This window comes from Cololabis saira, chromosome 11 (assembly GCF_033807715.1).
Source record: "Cololabis saira isolate AMF1-May2022 chromosome 11, fColSai1.1, whole genome shotgun sequence".
NCBI lineage: Eukaryota > Metazoa > Chordata > Actinopteri > Beloniformes > Belonidae > Cololabis > Cololabis saira.
In genome coordinates, this window is record NC_084597.1 from 45,666,138 (window position 1) to 45,686,710 (window position 20,573).

Sequence of the window (20,573 nt, forward strand, 5' to 3'; positions counted from 1 at the left end):
TGCTTCTTGGACCCATGGCATCCAGTACATTCACTTTTGCATTTGTTGCAGCCAGTTCAGTCTCCAGCTGTAATTGTTCTTTCCTCCTTTTCATCACTGTTATGAAGTAAAAAAACTAAACCAAAAAACCCAAAATAATATGGTCATTAATTCCATTGAAGAAGATATGATGTCATCAAGTTATGATGTCATTCATTCCATTGAAGAATATATGATGTCATCAATTCCATTAACCATTCCATCAACAAGCTTGTAACAGAGTTTATAACTAGAACTCCTTCTTACTAGTTCTCATCACATCTTTTGACAATGCCACGCAGACGCAGACAGAGCTCTCGCCCCGTCCGCAGGCGCCGGAGAGTCCGTAGGACCCGCGTCGCCCGCAGACGCAGGAGAGTTGTCCGTCGCAGACGCTGAAGGTCAACAGATGATGGAGGGAATCCTGAATGAATGAAAAAAACAAGCTCAAACCCTGATCTCAGTCGGTTACAAACCTTGGCCGGGTTTCCCAGATCCAACCTCTCTTAAGGATTTAAGAGAGGTTCAAAGAAGGTTTGAACTAAGAGAGAACCCTAAGATATGGGTGTTTCCCAGATGACTTCTTAACACCGTTCTTTAGTTTCGCTCTTTCAGAAGCTCTTTGGAGCAGCTGTCCGGTTCTGAAACCAAATCAATCGATGCCAGGCAAATCGATCACCGATCACTATCAGCGCATTTTCACACGCAGCACTGCTACCTAACGCACTAATTCCCTGCTGCCTGTGCGTTATAATGAAAAATTAAGATGATAAATATAATTCAATGACCCTTTTTCATCCAAACAGTGCGTTACTCCGTTATTTCTGGCTACAGTGAGGCTTTTTTTCCCCACACGCAGAAACCGAGAGGAAACGTGGTGGGCGTGTGTGTGCGTTCAAAAACATGAGCCAAGAGAAGGCGAGTTTCGCAAATCACAACGTGGAATTACAGCAATCCCTGGTTTTTCGCAGGGGTTATGTTCCAAAAAGAACCCGTGATAAGTGAAATTCTTTTTACAATTATAGAGGGCTTCAGATTGCAGAGATCATCCCCGCCACGCACGTATTCCTGCTCTTCTGATGCTGCTGCATCCCGCAGGTGGGTTTTTTCAAGAGAAGAAAATAGTTATGGGTCGTTGTCTTCGCTCTTTTTTCCTCTGGGCAAAAAGATTCTTTAATATAAACCGACACCATTGATTATATTTGAGACTGTAATGAACGATTCATCAAAGGATCCCGTTCATCAGCTGCTGCTTCCCTGTCATCACATAGATGCGCTCGGGCGCGGCGCAGGAGGATCGGTGTCCCGGCTGCCTGGACAGCCCGGTCCGACAGCACGTCCAAGGGACTGAAGTGCTGACGCACGAATGCGTTCATAAAAACAGTTCTGCTTCGCGCACGGTGACGCGGTTGATTTGCAGAGAGAACATGCTGTATAGCAGCCAAATCATCAAATAAATGATATTCATGATGATCGTTTTATTTGTGCGTAATGCATAAAGCATATACAGGAACACACTTGTTATTCCTTATTTTTCTTTTTTTTCCCCCCTTTGCTGTCACCAATAAATGCTAAACAATATAAATCTAAAGTATAAAATAGATCAAAACTTGTGCGGGGTGCATTGTTTTAATATCTCATTGCTTGGTGTAATATTGTTTTGCCTGACGCGGCTGGATCTGTGAGTCTTTGTTCACTAAGATGGTTGTAAAGACTGGGTCAGCAGCATCTTTCATTTCCTTCTTAATGAAAGAGATACTTAAGCTAAGAGCGACTCTGGGAAACGCGATTTTCTTTCACAGGCTCCTTAAGAAGGTTTGAAAGAAGTCTTTCGCTGTTAAGAACTACTTAACTGATCTGGGAAACCCGGCCCTTGTATGTCAATGTTTTCCATCAAACGTTTACTGACTGAAATGGGCTTGACCAGTAAACCTGCCTGGCCTTGCCTTGCTGGGAGCTCCAGTTGGTCCGGCCTCTAGGCTCTCTTCCACTTCTCTCCTGCATCCAATCTCTGGATACAACATCCTGAGAAAACCACCTAATCTGCCTCCCGTATTCCTCATCTGACTCCTGGGATGTATTTCCCCACAGTTTCACTAAACTGTGCATTTGACACTTTGACACAAAACTACTGCATTGAAATTTGCTTTGCCTCCCTCTCGTTCAGATTTTCCATTCTATTTTAACTTTTTAACTTTAACCTCTGGTGGAGAAATAAAGCATTACATTTGAATTGATCTGGGCCCCTCTGGTGGCCAGTGAAACAAATTTAACAAAAATTGATCAAGAGCTTCCCTCTAGTGGAAGACTAAGGGCATTGCATGTTTGCCACTGAGATAATGGCCGGGTTTCCCAGATCCGATCTCTCTTAAGGATTTAAGAGAGGTTCAAAGAAGGTTTCAACTAAGAAGGTACCCTAAGATACGGGTGTTTCCCAGATGACTTCTTAACACCGTCCTTTAGTTTCGCTCTTTCAGAAGCTCTTTGGAGGAGCTGTCCGGCTCTGAAACCAAATCAATCGATGCCAGGCAAATCGATCACCGATCATTATCAGCGCATTTTCACACGCAGTACTGCTACCAACGCACTAATTCCCTGCTGCCTGTGCGTTGTGTGTTATAATGAAAAACTAAGATGATAAATATACTTCAATGACCCTTTTTCATGACGAAAACAAGACTGCAACTAAATAAGAAGTAGTCTTGGTAAGAGAATAATGAGGAAATGTATTGTTTTTATTATTAAATGTGAAAGATGGACGAATTAGGACAAATTATCTTAACAATCAGCATATAGGACCACATTGTATTCTCGTGACTAGTAAAACAGAATCCTTCACCTCAAAAAAATATTCTGAAGTTTATTTAGCTGCTTGACCTTTTTCACTCTTAAGCAGAATCTTGCATTCATCAACGTTGTATTTGCGGATGTTTGGAGACACACGGCGGGTGTGTGGAGACGCGCAGCTGGTGGCTCACCTGCCAACACGGAGCTCACGCCAGATGAAGAGAAGGTGATGGCCATAATTGGCAAGACGGCGTCTGAGGGCATTGAGGGCGGGGTAGATGTCCAGGGGAACGAGGGGCTGTCGGAACCGGTGGATGAGCCATCTGGGAGCGGGGTCAGACCAGCACCACCAACTCCCCGGCTCCGAGGAATACGTCGCCCTACACCCACTCCCGCCTGTCCCCGAGCTCCAACCTGCACCAGCAAGAATCGGCGTCCGCATAAGGGGTGGCCGCACACAGCGCCCTGCTATCACCACCTGCACCTGCAGCGAGACGCTTGAGGCCCCAGGGGCCTCATGTACAAAGACTTGCGTGGATTTCCTACTGAAACATGGCTTACGCTTAAATCCAGAAAACGTCCTACGCACAAAAAAATCCAGATGTATGAAACTGTGCGTAGGCATGAATCCAAGCACATTTCCTTTGTACATCCCAATCAACGTGGAATTGAGCGCACATGTAGGAGTACCAGACTCCTTCCTGTCCACGCCTCCATTTAAATATGCAAATGTATTTAAATAGGCCCTCAAGGGCCGGTTTCCCTGCTTCATTGCACCATGATACAAGGAGCTGTGTCATCAACAGAACTATCCAGACTTTGATGACAAGCTGGTGACGATCATTAATTAGAATCAGGTGTGTTAAAGCAGTGAAACATCTAAAACATGCAGAACACCGGCCCTTCTGGGATTCAGTTTGACACCTGTGACATATTTTTTTTTTAATATTCTTTATTTCATTCAAAAAAATAAAATAATTCAATACAAATACAAATGTTCTTAACTCGTGAATGAAAAGCAAGCAGAAAGAAGAAGAATCTTATCTGATCTGCCCCTTTTTCCAAGAAATAACTTCACAAATAACATAAATTAATCATATAATCTGTACATTAATGGAATGAAAATGCTTCCTGTTAACGTACACGTATTCATCCAGTGATGGTGCTTTTATAGCAATGTGTGTGCAGTCGATAGCTCCGATTACATTAGGAAAACCGGCTAAATATTCTTTCTCTTTTTACTGCGCCATTGGCGATATCTTCTAACACTGCCAAAGCTGCCATTGTTGTTAATGGTATTTCTGCACCACTTTGCGCATGCTTTTATATCCACTCGTGTAATTGCAGACAGTTGAAGTTAATTGTTCATCAGTGTGTCTCTGATGTGCACATCACTCTGAGGGCTACTTGTTTTCACATTATTAACAGTTTCCCAGCATCACCACTAAGTGTCGCCAACGGACCAATAGCTGTGGAAACGTGCGTACGCCAGCCATGAAGTTGGCGTGGGTCACCGCACATTTCCACGGTCATTTCACTCTTGATTCATCTGAACCTTTGCGAGGAAAAGGGCGTATGCCATGTTTTTGTGCGTACGCACCCTTTGTACATGAGGCCCCTGGAGAGGGAGAAGCTCGGAGTGCTGCGGCGTATGGAGGGAAACCTCGAGAGCTCCACTGCCCTCCAGCAGCAGATGGTGGACATCAAGCGGGAGAAATTAGAGCTGCAGCGGAGACAGATGCCACTTCTCGAGGCGCCGTACAGCCGACCCTCCAGAGGGCAACCCTTCCTGTGAATCATGATTATATTGATTCATTTCCTAACATGTTGTGTTTATTTTCATGGTTGAATTAAACTTGGTTCTCTTTTCATTCTTGTGTTGTGTGATTCACAGGGGTTTCAAAATTACACAGAGGGTCCCTGTGAATTGACCATTTTATTTATTTACTCCAAGAGTACAGTACTCAGGCCATGTATAAGTGTGTGCGTAATGTACGCTTTACGCATGGTTGGTTGGTGCTCAGGTGACTGCTTGGTGACTGGTGAAAGGGAAGTGAAATCAGAAAAACAGGTCAATGAGCTCCCGTCTTCTCTGGACACCGGCTTGGTGGAGTGCTTCTCGGGCATCGTTCGGAGGTCCAGGGACCGGAGGTCCGAGGACCAGAGGTGGGGCATCGTCGTCTTCAGAATCCGCGTCCTCATCCAAGGGAGGCGGCTCATCTGGTCTGGCGCGCACAGTCATGTGGAGCATGGCGGTGACTACGATGAGGGAAGGTGGATGTGTTTTTGATGTGCCCTGAAGCATTTTTGAGTGTGGTACATTATCTCATATATGCACGCAGATGTGGGATGTGTGCAGACAAATTATGGTAAATGATGATCCTTTTATTTTTGCGTAATGCATAAAACATATGCAGGAACACACTTGTTATTCCTTATTTTTCTTTTTTTCCCCTTTGCTGTCACCAATGAATGCTAAACAATATAAATCTAAAGTATAAAATAAATCAAAATTTGTACGGGGTGCATTGTTTTAATATCTCATTACTTGGTGTGATATTGATTTGCCTGACGCGGCTGGATCTGTGAGTCTTTGCTCACTAAGGGCCCGATTTACTAAAGGTTTGCGTGTGTTAAAACGTGTGCAAACTTGACAGCACCCGCAAACCAAAGTGCCAGCTGATCTACTAACAGCGTGCAAAGAGGACTGCGTCTCTGAAATGCGCTAAATTGCACACGCAATTCAGTTAGTACTTTTGCCCTGATGAATAATCAATATGGGGCGGCACCGCCAGAGAGCGCTAAATACTGGGAGGGGAAGATGCAAATTGGTCCATTTACCACGCGCAATGAGATTTACCAAGCCTGAAAGTAATTGCGCGTATTGTGATTGCGTCTGTATTTAATACGTTCGAAAGGAAGGTGCTAATCTGCTGCTGCTGTTATTGTGGCAAGGAGGCGACATCCAAAATCAAAGAATACGCAGAGAGAGAGTCTTTATTCTGCTGCATGCTATTTTAAAAATGGTTGCACAAGTTTTATTAAAGGCCACTTTTTCTTTAGTTCTTCGCCTTATATCTTGCCACCTTCTCTTATTGTGCCCCCCTCCACTCGCCCACAAGCAGGCCAAGCCTTTCTGCAAAACTTTGTATTTTATTGATTACTTATCTTATTGAACGTGAAATCATCCTTCGTAAGTTACATTTAATTAAAACCCGTGCTTATTAATCACAAAACACAGGTTAAACATCATGACCAAATCCGCTCCGACCCGCTGTGTCAGGATCAGCGCAGCAGCTTCGCCTGAATTATGCTTCTGCGTTAAATCGACGGCCATATGGTCCCGTCTGTCACACATTTACTGTCAGTGTTTGCTATATAATATATAATATTTGCAATATACCGTGGACATCTGAATAAAAACTTAACTCATAAATAGATGAATCAAAGCGCTCTCCAGCTCTGTGTCTGATGTCTTTTTCTCCTCAGATCATGCCGAGCACCGCCGGGTCACGCAAACCCGACCAATTAAATATTAAAATCAAATTCAGTCCTGTGGCCCGTTTTTCTATTTCGTATTTTTGATCTGTGCCTAAAATTGAAATATGAAAAACCAGACGTTTTTCCGTTTTTTGTGTTACCAACTGCATTTATTCTATCGCAGGTTTTCTCCGATATTGCGTTTCTTTTGGTAATGTTTAAATTTCTTTGCTGTAGTTCATGAATGTGTTTATTTGCCTCTTCCACTAATATCAACTCCAACTCGTCAAATTTCATTTTGCGCTTGTGACTTGTGACTGTGCATTCCATCCACTCTCCATGGCGCAGATCTGCGCTCGCAAACCTTAACACACGCAACACCTCATTTAAATACTGTTGTTTGCACCTGTTATCAATTGCGCACGCAATCTTAGTTGATCACCCGCAAACCACACGCAAACAGCACGCGCAAACTTTTTCAGTGCACACGCAATTTAGTACTCTTTATTTAGGATCTTAGTAAATCGGGCCCTAAGATGGTTGTAAAGACTGGGTCAGCAGCATCTTTCATTTCCTTCTTAATGAAAGAGATTCTTAAGCTAAGAGCAACTCTGGGAAACGCGATTTTCTTTCACAGGCTCCTTAAGAAGGTTTGAAAGAAGTCTTTCGCTGTTAAGAACTACTTAACTGATCTGGGAAACCGCGCCTTTGAAGTTGCAAATATCCTTAATAAATTATCTTAATTCAAGATTTGTTCGCCAGACCGTCTCGTGAAGCTGCTGCTCGTTCCCGCCATTGAGAGCGGGGCCGACTCATGTTCCGGTTTCAAAATAAAAGCTTGCGCTTAAAACACAGGTAAGTATACAAAAATAACCAAATAAAATTCAAATATCCAAATAAAATATCAAAGCCCTTTGCATGAAAACACTTAACAAGTAATGAATGCTTGCATCTGTTACATAATGTCTTATGAAGTGTACTGTCCACATTAATGGACCTTTTATTCATTTTATTGTCTTAATAATATACTTCTGATGTGATTTTTGTCTGCCTGCCTAAGGTCAAAAGAAATTGATCAGCAATTAACTCTGATGCAATTACTTTTAATTTGTGCTGTCCCTGTAAAAAATAAACAAAATAAAGGCATGCATAAAATTCATGAAATAATGCTTTTGACTTTCAAATTCAAGATTAGAAAACATCATACCTGTACTATGGCATTAGGCAGGCCTGCTGTCATCTGGGAGAGCCCACCTTGCAGTGCCAGTGTCCTTGACATCAGAATCTCCAGCGTTGGCATGAGACTGCCATAATAGCAGTTATCTTCGCCTTGTAAAATGTCCAAAGCCACTGTGAGCGGTTTCATGACTGTGCAGTATTCCTTAAGGAACTGATATTCCCGTTCAGTCAAGGCTTTCATTTCTAGTCGACTGCATAGAGTGTTCAACTCTGAGATGGGAATGTCAATGATGCGGGACAGGGCATCATTGAAGGAGTTCCATCTTGTTGTTGTTGGTACTATGAGATTTTTTTTGCACATACTCTCAACAAGTTCAGATGCCACAGTAGAACGGCTGGTTTTATTCCAGAGGGCAGAACACTTCCCGGTTGCACTTCTGTAAACAGCTCTGGAGTCGCAGTTTGCTGTGAGCCATTTGTCAGCATCATTACTCGAAATCAAATTAAGCGTGTGCGATGCACATCTCAGGTGGGGGGCAGAGAAAACTGTCCCTCTGAATCGGCACCACTAGAGAGCACACCTTCAACATCTGTGAACCTCACATCTTCATCCTCATTCTCCTCGTCTGAATCTGGCGCTGTCTCATACATTTTGAAAGCTTTAATAAAATTTGAACCGTTGTCAGTTACAGTAGCAGTCACCTTGTGAGACAATCCATACGCTGAGTGAACCTGTTCAATTTCGCCGGCTACAACATCATACGTGTGTCGTCCTTTTACTCTTCTGCAGGCAATTGCAGCTTTCTCACGCTGGATATTGCTTGGGTTAATCCAGTGGGCAGTCATGCCTAAATAGCTTTTATTGTGGTTAGTCCAGATGTCAGCGGTAGTTGACACATACTCTAAACTCTCAAAAGTTTTCTTAAGTTCAGTTTCCATCTTGACATAGCACTTATCCAGGTAGCTTGCAAAAGTTTTCCTGCCTGATGACAGCAGCCTCCTCACCTGTATTCTGCCCAGGATGTTACGGAAATTCGGTGATTCCACTGTTGAAATAGGCAACATTTCTTCCACGACGTATGCTGCTACAAGCCTCTGTATCTCGACTGTTGTCGATACATGTTGTTGAAAATCAAGTCTCATCTGCTTGGATGGTGTCGGCTTGTTTTCCTCGGCGTCACTCGTGGTCCGTCCTTCTTTAGCCACTAGCTTGGTGTTAGCATGTTGCCGGTGCAGGTGCTTCGACAGATTTGAGGTGCTGTTTGTGGCAGTGGATAGTTGCCTCTGGCCAGGGTAGAGTTTACACTTCACTGTTACATTATTTCCCTTTAGCTCAATAAATTCGAAATGGTGCGCATATCTCCACCTGTCAAAAGACGTCCTGAGCGGCTCTTCCATGTTCGCTTCTTCCATGTTCGCTTCTTCTCCACCTTCATGAACTCACGCTTAAACCACTACTAGGTCACGTAAAATCCCGTAAAATCACGTTGAGTCAGACACGTGTTGCGCAACGCGTGAAGACGCATGAAAGGTTAGTTTGATTTTCTTTTTTGTTCTCCCGTTCTACATGTAGCTGAAAAGCTTAAAGTAACTAAAGTAACGTAATTTTTTTTGTTTTAGAGTAACTGTAACGGGATTACCCAAATTACAACTGTAAAGCGTTACATTACTGCGTTACTGGCGAATGTAACGCGTTACACCCAACACTGCACGTAATAGCACACATTAGAGTGAAGATGTATTTCTTTTCTTGTTATTATAAACAACACCAGAAAACCAGACACACACAGCTGCAAAAATGGATCAAGAGCTTCCCTCTAGTGGAAGATCATTGTAATAGCAAGGAATAATTCACAGCCAAATACCATTAACCCCAAATTAGCTCCCAGATGTTGAAACTAGTTTATCTAAGAATTAAATTCAAAATCAGAGGGTATCACCTGCATCACACTGATCCACAGATAATACCCTGCCAAACACTATCCATGAGGCTAAATTAAACCTTCATTTGTAACTCCTTTGTGCTTTGGTTATAATCTTAATTGGACATTTCTCTGTGGATACTGTACATTAATGTTTTTATTTTTAATAACTATGTTTGTTTTTTGTTGCAGTTATTTTCAATAATCGTTTTTAAAAACCTACAACAATGGCAGAGGACACATGAATGGAAAACAGAATAAAAAACATCTCACTGTACGACTTGGATCTGCTTCATTCTGGGTGAGATGTCAATAATGTTGTACACCTCATATATGACCTTATACTATATATACTATTATAATACCATATATACTTTTTTCTTTTCATTCATATCCATACATACTGTTTCATTGACCCATATCCACTACATATATAATACTGCTCTCCTGAGCTGGTGTGTTTTTATATTTAACTGCTAGAGTTAAGTCTGATTTCATTTACCCAAGCAAGTCTCTGTTTTACCTTTAATGGCTTTTTCTGGACTTGTTTTAAGGAAGATTCACGAAGGGTTTTACAGGCATTTCCACAAATGTCAGCGTGGGTTTAGAAAGTGTATAAGAGCATAAAGCCCTGGCCTCTGAGCCAGAATAGAAACTGCTGAAGATCATCATTCCACTGTTAGCACATGATTGGACGTTTTCATCCTGCCATCATTGTCAGATGACTGTACACATCAATGATCAATACATGACTGTGACATCACTGTTGTCTGCGGCGGTTTCCAGACTTATCAGGTGAAATCACAGCTAAAAACCCTGTAAGATGTGTTTTATTACAGTCATCATTCTCTTATTCACTATTTTGTAATTTAAAGTAATTAAAAGTCTGCTTTCTTTTTTTTCTATGACACCATCACTGTTATGAAGTAAAAACTAAACCAAAAACCCCAAATAATATGGTCATTAATTCCATTGAAGAAGATATGATGTCATCAAGTTATGATGTCATTAATTCCATTGAAGAATATATGATGTCATCAATTCCATTAACATTCCATTCCATCAACAAGCTTGTAACAGAGTTTATAAATAGAACTCCTTCTTACTAGTTCTCATCACATCTTTTGACAATGCCACGCAGACGCAGACAGAGCTCTCGCCCCGTCCGCAGGCGCCGGAGAGTCCGTAGGACCCGCGTCGCCCGCAGACGCAGGAGAGTTGTCCGACGCAGACGCTGAAGGTCAACAGATGATGGAGGGAATCCTGAATGAATGATTTAAAAAAGGAAAAAAAAACAAAAAACAAACACAAACCCTGAGGGGTATTCCAGGAAGCAGGTTCAACAAATTCCGAGTTTAAACCTGAACTCTGAGTTGACTTATCCTGAGATAGGAAAGTCGTAGTTTTCGGTTCCAGAACAGCGGATTTGAGTTAGTTCAATCAACCCTGAGTTTGTTAAGCTCGAGTTAAAAAGCCATCATCAGTAGAGCCCTGAAACAAGGATTCACCATGGCAACCGGCGACAACAAAAGAGCGACATACTTTTTTTTTTTTTTTAAACTTTATTTAACATTTCAATTTACAAAATCCCTTTGAGGAAACATTAATTTGCATCTGAAGATCCACATACTTCACGCCACTGGAGTTAGAAGTGTCAATACGTGCGTATGGCGAGTATGAGAGCATATTTCAGAAAAAAACCACGAAACACGAGGAGAGAAATGGCGTGGGGGAAAGTTGCTGCAGTCAATGTGTAAGTTTGAATGCAGTATTCATTTAACATTTAAGTGTTTCTCAATCCTGGTCCTCGTGGGCCCCTGTCCTGCATGTTTTAGATGTTTCCCTGCACCAACACACCTGATTCTAATTAAAGGTCTTCATTAGCTTGTCACCAAGGTCTGCACAGCTCTGTTGATGACACAGGTACTTTTATCACGGTGCGCTGAAGCAGGGTAGCGTCTAAAACATGCAGGACAGGGGCCCACGAGGACCAGGATTGAGAAAGCACACTGTCTTATAGTATTACAGATGAAATGAGTGGTGGAATGGTATTGAATGAAATTGTATTGTCATTTAGATCACACCCGGCTTCAGGGGAAAATTTCTTTTTTTATTTTTATTGTTTATGCATTTATGGAATTACTCTGTGTTTATTTGTATTGATTTATTCTATTACTTAATACGTATAAAATAACTACAAATGCATATCAGAAAAACATCAATCTCATTTTTAGCTCTGCAGTGCTACTAACTTACAAAAATGAAAAGGAAGCAGACAACCACGCAATTTAAAAAAAGCAAGAAAGAAGGCAACTGATGGGTCCAATGTTTCCCCAGCAGCAGAAGATATTAACGAGGCTGTTAGCCACTGATGGATTAATTATGCAAGTTTATTTTAAGGTAAGATATCAAATCACCCTACCCTCTTATAAATCTGTTTAAGGGAAATATTTGACTTTTTTTTTTACTCTCTCCCTCTCTTTCTGTCTTCTGCTCCTCCCTCTCCTTTTTGCATTTGGACTTTAACTGTTTGAAGTTAAACTCGGATGTCCCTGTGATATTGTTGCACTGACATAGTGAATAAAATACGTTGCGTTTGTTAGATATGCTTTTTCTGCTCTCTGCCGCTTGCCCCAATCGGCTGAATTGACGCCACTGAGGCAGGAGACAGAGAGAAACTCAGGCTTTATTGAAGTAAACCTGCTAGGGAGCAGGTTAGGTTCACAGGCTCAGTTGCCATAGTAACGGACTCAGAGTTTGAGTTAACTCGCTTTCTGGAACTGAAAACTCTGGATTTCCCTCATCTCAGGCTTAACAAACTCAGGATTTTCACTAAACCCGCTTCCTGGAATACCCCTCTGATCTTAGTCACTTGAACCTGTTTTGTATTGGTTCAAGTGACCTGTAAAGAGTGAATGTGAGGTAGGACACTAGAACTTACTGTGCTAGAGGTTGTGGAGGCCCTGTGGCTTAGTTGGTCAAAGCACCTGTCTAGTAAACAGGAGATCCTGGGTTCAAATCTAGACTCATCTGTGTTTGGATGAGAAAAAGATGATAGATGTCTCATTCATTCATGGTTCAACCATGGTGGTGAAATGGAAAAATGACATGTAGCTTAAAAAAAATGAAGGCACATTGAAGGCTCCTTAAAGGAGCTTGAGGCTCCTTTCAAGAATGAGACTCTCTAGCGCCACCCTTCACCACGGCGGCCATTGGGGGTACTGCAGCCAGAACGGGGAGAACATGCATGCAGCGTCATGTGACGTCACATCCGCAGCCCAGCGCGGGAAATTCGGGACCCAATTGCAGCACACATTCTGAAACCACATGACACTGGGGGACTCTGTAAGGCGGGGGGGGGAGCAGACCTTGCAGAATTTCATGGTATATCATCTTTTCTTTGTTGGCAGGGTGAGGGGAGACCACTTTATATATGTTATATATTTATATATGTTAAAACAAGAAAAAACGTGTTTTCCATAATAGGTCCCCTTTAAGTCACTTTACTGCATTGCTGTTCTTCACTCGTGCCACAAGGTGGGGTACTCCTCCAATTCTTCTTCACCAAACGTGTATTTCTTAACGTGGTGTTTCTGACAGTCAGTTACTTTCCAAGTTTGACCTCACTTAAAAAGGTCAAGGACAAGTTTCACAAATACACAGAACAATTCACACGTGCGTAGGACAAGATATACAAATGTATTTTCTATGCGCACACAAATATAACCTGATTTACAAACGTTTTTTTGTCTGTGAGCTGCGCTGGATTTGCGTGGGACTTTTAAGACTTCCCTGACGTGATCAATCCAAAAATACGTTTTTTTTTAACACAGAAGGATCTGCAACCAATCAGATGTCTTCCTTTGTTTCAGCCAATCATAAGAGCGCACCCCACGTGGGGGACGCAGAGCAGTGGATAAAACACGACTTACTCTAAACCAATCAGATTAAAGGGGCGGATACACCTGCCGTTTGAACTGCGTTAGCGCCGTTCGGTTAGAAAAGTGATTCAATATATGGAGTTGGTGGAGTAAAGATAAATAAACAAGACAGCAAACAGGATGGAGAGGAGATCACTCTTCTGCTTTTCTTGTGATCTCGGTAAAGAAAACAGCGTGATCAGAGATGGTTTGTCGGGCCGTTCAACCAGAGCCGTCGGGAGAGCTCTTCGTTCTGCCGATGCAGCAACCGATGACAAAAATACATTTGTGTATCTTGTCTTACGCACGTGTGAATTGTCCTGTGCATTTGTGAAACGGTGTGTGCATTTGTGAAACGGTGTGTGCATTTGCGGATCGGTGTGTGCATTTGTGCATTTTGTCCTGTGCATTTGTGAAATGGTGTGTGCATTTGCGAATTATGAGACCGTTCTAGCTCCATACTGTTTTGATGTCTGAGACGAGGTAAGTGAGAGGTTGTGGAGGCCCTGTGGCTTAGTTGGTCAAAGCACCTGTCTAGTAAACAGGAGATCCTGGGTTCAAATCCCAGCAGAGACTCTAGACTCATCTGTCTTTGGATGAGAAAAAGATGATAGATGTCTCATTCATCCATGGTGGTGAAATGGAAAAATGACATGTAGCTTCAAAATAAAGAAAGGCACATTGAATGTTTCTCAACCAAAGTTAATTCACACATTCCAGTCTTAAAGTTCTTCTAAGAGAAGTGGACTGCTTGAGAGGGAGGTAATGTCTGGTTCTTCTCCTTTAAAGGGGACATATTATGGCATTTAATGTATATTTTAAATAGGCTTTGAATGTCTTAAAAACAATTTTAAGCTTGTTTTTTCTACATAAATCAGAAATTCAGCCTGTGGGCCGTGTCTATAGTTTTACCGCTTCTAACCCCTTTTTCTGTGCTCCATTCTAAGGGAAGGGGGGGGTATGATAATGAGGCTCTGCGCTGATTGGCTGCTTGAATGACGTGTAGGAGGAGAGGAGACAAAGCGTTGCTCCGGGCAGCGGCTGCGTAGCAAAGCGTGTCCACGGTTCTGCGTTAAATCGACGTGTACCCTACGCCGTAGGCTCTGTGTTGGTGTAACGCAGAACCATAAATCAGCCTTTAGTTCCCTGAAGAGGGAACGGGTCACCTCGTCTTCACACTAATTCACACAGGAAGACTGAATTTAATTCTAAACAGGTACACCACGGTTATTTACTCCGATTCCTCATCATTTCACTTCTTATGTTACAAGACAAATGAATCATGTTAACTGTAAAGAAATCACAACACTGAATTTTCACAAATGACAACTTTATTGTTAAAATATATAAATAAAATGTATGCACTATTGCTGGCTCAGGAAGGACCGCGCGTCTTCTGAATGTGAACAGCTCCAGCTGCTTGAAAGATCTGAAACCACAGAAGAAAAATGTATTACGGTACTGAGCCGCCGGCTCCCCCGAGCCCGGAGCCGGCCCCCCGGAACCCCGGGCTCGGATCTCTGGGCTCGGAGCTCCGGGTTTGGAGCTCCGAAGCGGGGGGCCGGCTCCCCCGGGTTCGGAGCTCTGAACCCGGGGCTCCTCGACGGTCCGGTCCGTATGCGGCGCTGGGGCTCCGGAGCTAAGCTAAATACTTAGCCCATGCAAAGATCATACAAATATAAATAACATAAAAAAGGAACTTACCGCTGACTCGTGTGCAGTTGCCGGGTCCGTGCTTTGGGATCTGATCCTTTTATGAGGGTAAATGTCGATGCAAAATCTCATTTCTACTCTCCCTCGCTGTTCAAACAGCCACCGCTAAACAAATGGCGGACGCTCCGGCCGGCTGAGCTGGTTGTGGGCGTGGTTTCAGCAGCAGGAGACCGAGGGCGTGGTTTGCATTTTGCTTACGTAAAGAAAATGCACAAATCTAAATGGCCCGTAGAAACCACATGACACTGGGGGACTCTGTAAGGCGGGGGGGAGCAGACCTTGCAGATTTTCATGGTATATCATCTTTTCTTTGTTGGCAGGGTGAGGGGAGACCACTTTATATATGTTAAAACAAGAAAAAACTTGTTTTTCACAATAGGTCCCCTTTAAGTCACTTTACTGCATTGCTGTTCTTCACTCGTGCCACAAGGTGGGGTACTCCTCCAATTCTTCTTGACCAAATGTGTATTTCTTTACGTGGTGTTTCTGACAGTCAGTTACTTTCCAAGTTTGACCTCACTTAAAAAGGTCTCTACTTGGTTTGGGAGACTGTGCATGTAATTCAAGATGTTGTAAACCAGGCCTGGATCAAACATGCACATACATACATACGCACATACATACATACGTACATACGTACATACATACATACATACATACATACGTACAGACGTACATGCGAAAAAGAAACACTCACGAAAAAGGCCGGTTAGCTCAGAACGTCAGATTCTGGTGCTAATAACCCCAAGGTCATGGGGTCAGTCCCCATACTGGCCAAACTGTTTACCACTAAAACTCGGGTTATCGTTGAAAGTTTCAGATTATAAAAATTGTATTTTGACCTGTCCAGGGGTCTGTCTCTCACCTGAAAATTAGCTGGGATAGGCTCCAGCAGACCCCCATGACCCTGCAAAGAATATAGCGGGTAAAGATAATGGATGGATATACCATCAAGTACTTTCAGTACTAATCAGTTAGCTGGGCTAGAGCTGTGGTGGTTGAATGACACTCTCTGCATGCATGCTGTGAACTTGTCATCAGATTATTTATGATAAAATCATTTTGGATTGGATTAAAAACTATCTTTTCTAATAATTTGCTTAAGACATACCTGCCAACATTGGGCTGTGAAAAAGAGGGAGATTTTCTGGGGTAGTGGTTGGAATGCTCCACTCACAACATCCCCACCCTGATATAAACAAGGCGACTTTTAAAGAGCTTTAAATCCATAGCTACAATGAAATGTGCTAAAATGTACCTCCCAAAATGACTCTACAGCCTTCTTGAAGCCAAATAAGTTTAGTATTAATAACAATAAAATACAATATTTGTAGAATTTTCCAGGTTCCCTTTGTCACCCAAGGACCTGTTGTAATTGTAGGTGTCAGACTTTGCAGCTTCAATCACTTTCTTGGAGGGTACATACTTGTGGCCAGGGCTGGTATGGTTAATCTTGCAAGAAAGGAGTGCGCAAAGAGTAGAATTATCCATACTCATTGTGTTTTCTGTGAGGATCTTTTCCACCATGCTGAATGACCTCTCTGAGCGTGCATTGCTGTGAGAGATGCAGAGCTTTGCCTTCATCAGTGATGCCAGATTTGTAAAGCTCTCCTCTTTCCCTAGAAGAACCCAGAACCTTCAACTCTCTCTTCCTGTGGGAGATCCCTGCTTGCTATGACTTGATACTCCACCAACTCTTCCCTCAGCTTTTTTTCAAAGCATTTTCTCAAACAAAACAAATTTTCAAATTTTCAAATAACAAAATAACATATTTTAATCATTTTCCAAACAATAAAATAACTGAAAAAATCTGAAAAATGGTTCAAATATGTTATTTTGTAACTTGAACATTTTAAAATATGTTTATGTAATGCTTTGCTGATGAGAGAATATGTTTCTCTATTTTTCTTGTTTTTGTGAGGGGGGATATATATTGTTTTTCGGCACTACCTTGTTCTCTATAGCTGATATAACATGAATTACTGTGGGATCGATAAAGTTCTTATTTTTGCCATCTGAGAAAATTAAACATATTATATTTGGTGCCTAGCTGTTTCCCAAGTATATTAGTGCGTGTGTGAATGAATAAATGAGACGTAAAACGTAAATTTCTTTGTAGAAAGGCGCTTTATGAAAATAAGTCCATTTACTTGTATTAGTTTACAGCAGTCTTGCCACATCCAATATGGCGGCGACGTTGACGTATCGCAGCAGCTCCATGGGGCGGAGCTTGGACGTAGGCAGTGCTTTTGGGTTGGGTTGCCAGGTTTGTCAGGCACCCGTTAATATAATACATCCATGCAGGAACCCCGACACGTGAAACACCATTGACTCATTTCACTTTAAAATCGGGAGATAAGCGGGAGAAATTACAAATCGGGAGCAGGGCGGGAGAAATGGTTGAAAATCGGGAGACTCCCGCTTAAATCGGGAGTGTTGGCAGGTATGGCTTAAGACAGGAAGTATGCTTATTGGACGCATGGATGTATTATATAACTGGATAAAGTATCGAAAATGGCCGCCCATTCATTTCAATGGAGTTTGCTCAGCCAGCGCATCCGCCGAAAAACATTCTGACTTCCTGGTTTACTTCCTGGTACACGGGCCCATAGAGCATGCGCAGTTGAGTCACCTCCCATGATGCTCTGGGGCCTCCCATCATGCCCCGGGGCAATGTGAAAGAGCCCTGCGCGCTCTGGACAAGCGCTGCGCGCTCATGAGTCCTTCAGACCGGTAATGATAGATGTACACAATGAAATTAGGGATTTATAGGGCAAATCAACCGATGCTGTTCTCAAAGTCATGGTTATAGACTATACATGGTTCATTTGTGTGTTTTTTTTAATTAAAGATAAAACGAGTCATTTTTATTTAAGATGAGACACCCCAGGTTAATAGGCTAAAATAGGGTAAAAATGTAAATAGCAGGTATCACCATGAAACTTCCCAAGTTTATTACTTACATTAAGACAAATATTTTTTGTATTACAAGTTTTGTCAAGTATTATGTTTAAATATGTCAAATATTATGTTTAAATGTGGTTAATTTGTGGAGTTTTATTTTTTTGAGTAAGGATAAAACGAGTCATCTTTATAAAAACAAACAAACAAAAAAACACATGGGATTCCCCACAATAACCAAGAGTACCTGGCTGCAGGCAAGATGGCCGACAAGGGCGCGGCCATTTTTTCCATCCATACCGGAATTCCAGACCGGAAGTTGGTCTTCTTCGTGTATATTATTCTTCGTCGCGCCGATCCAGACCGGAAGTTGGTCTTCTTCGTGTATATTATTCTTCGTCGCGCCGATCCAGACCGGAAGTTGGTCTTCTTCGTGTATATTATTCGTCGCGCTGATCCAGACAGGAAGTCTTTTTTTTTTTTTTACTTTATTGAAAATATATTCATATACAAACAAGGCATCATATCTTTTTTCCAACATGTATCAGGGAAAAGGTGCATAAAGAATACAGAGGAAAAGAAATTAAATTAAATTAAAAAAAAAAAAAGGAAAATAACTCATATTCACTATTCACTCATAATTTTTCCCCTCATGGATCCGTTTTATGGAATAACAGAGTGATAATAGTAAATAGAAAATCGTTATTTAAAAGAGATTGGTATGAGGCAGGCATTTTATTTGTGAAGGATATGATGGATTCTGGTGGAGGTCTTCTGGACTACAGGACATGGTTAGGAAAATATAAAATAAATTGTACTCAGAGGGAATATAACAGGATCCTTAAAGCAATTCCTATTCCACTTCTGCATTTAATCCAGAATACTTTGTTATTTTCAAGTGTTGAATCAACACTACCAAGACTGATGATTAATGAATGCAACTTAAATGACAAAAAATGTAACAACAAAGTGATTAGTGCTGCGTGGAAATCAATATTTTTTTACGATTTCAACAGAGGACGTAAATTCCAAGGGCTTGAGAAAGTAACAGTATCTATGTTGGAAAAAGCTCACTCTAAATATATTAAATGGCCTATTTCCCCAAAGATGAAAGAAACTCACTTTAAGATACTGCATAAAGTCTACCCAGTTGCAGAATTTCTTAAAAAAAGATTTAAGTTTGAAGTTGACCTGTGTACTTTCTGTAATGCAGCAGATGAAACTTTAGATCATATGTTTTTCTTATGTCCTGTGTCCAGAAACTTCTGGAAAGAATTGAGAAGTTGGTTATTACTTAAAATAGACGACATACCAGTTTTTGATATTTCTCATATGTTTTTATATGTAGACAATTTGAAGGCTGTTATATCTGATATGATAAATATAATTATTCTCATGGGTGAATATCATATTCACTGCTGTAAATGGAGAAATGGTAAACCCTCCTTTGATTGGTTTTTAAATGATTTTAAATTGTTCTTTTTGTCCCTCAAAAAAATTGATTCCAGCAAATTGGCTAAAAAGATTTGTGACGACATATCTTGTTTTTTGCTTTTGTGATTCATGCCTCAGACCTTGCTCCTATTTTGTTATGGTTTTTGTTTTGCCTGATTTTGAAAATATATGCAAATGGTTTTACTAGTATTTTAAAATAACAACCCCTGTTTGTTTTGTTTGTTTTGTTTTGATTCATTTCTACATATATATATATATATATATATATATATATATTTTTTTTTTTTTCGTACATGGCTTATACTTGATGACAACATTCCACGTCATGTTTAAAATGTATTAATGTCCTTACGAGAAAATGTTATGATACTGTGTTATTGTATGTTCAATAAAAAAAAAAAAAAAAAAAAAAAAAAATTATACACGAAGAAGACCAACTTCCGGTCTGGTTCAGCGCGACGAATAATAATATACACGAAGAAGACCAACTTCCGGTCTGGAATTCCGGTATGGATGGAAAAAATGGCCGCGCCCTTGTCGGCCATCTTGCCTGCAGCCAGGTCCCTCTCACAATAACACAAGCTGTCATATGCTATTTATCTATATACCTTTGGGTAAATCTTTTTGTCTATTAATGATCGTGCAGTCCGAATGTTAGGCGTAATTAACTTTGCATTTTCTCTGATTCTTTTACAGCTTCTGGGCTCACATTAAGTGTTATTCCTGCCTGATATCTTATTTTCACAAACCATACACCGTTGGCTACAACGGAAATGTTTAAGTACAAGAATGACAAACCATTATTATTCTTGCTATTAAACATTTCCGTCTGTGATCCCCCTGGTCAGGGCGTTTAGACCGAGTGTGACCTGAGCGTCCCACCTGAGCTCTGTGCCATAGCGCGCAGCTCCAGCTCAATGAATGACAGAGGGTCTCCTGCTCAGCTGCTGCTCAACACTGATCAGAGCAGCTCCCCCTCGTTTACTGAGGTTTTATTATAAACCCAATGTCTTTTGTCATGGAAAAAAAAATTAAAAGACCACAAAAACACACCTTTGAGCCGTGTTTTCCACTTTTCTGAGTGATTATTCCGCCGAACGGCTTAGATTCAGCCATGCTCGTTCCCGAGACACACACGACCGCGCTTTGCGAGTGCACGGACAAAGCCGTGACGTCACGCCCAGAAAGAGACTTTTCT

At 41.5% G+C, this 20,573-nt stretch overlaps 1 non-coding gene across 1 annotated transcript; it reads left to right on the top strand.

The window, feature by feature from the left end:
• The first annotated feature begins 13,808 nt into the window (after positions 1 to 13,808).
• trnat-agu (transfer RNA threonine (anticodon AGU)) lies at positions 13,809 to 13,882 on the top strand. The gene has a single exon. It is a non-coding gene; the product is annotated as a tRNA-Thr (tRNA).
• The last annotated feature ends 6,691 nt before the right edge of the window (positions 13,883 to 20,573 follow it).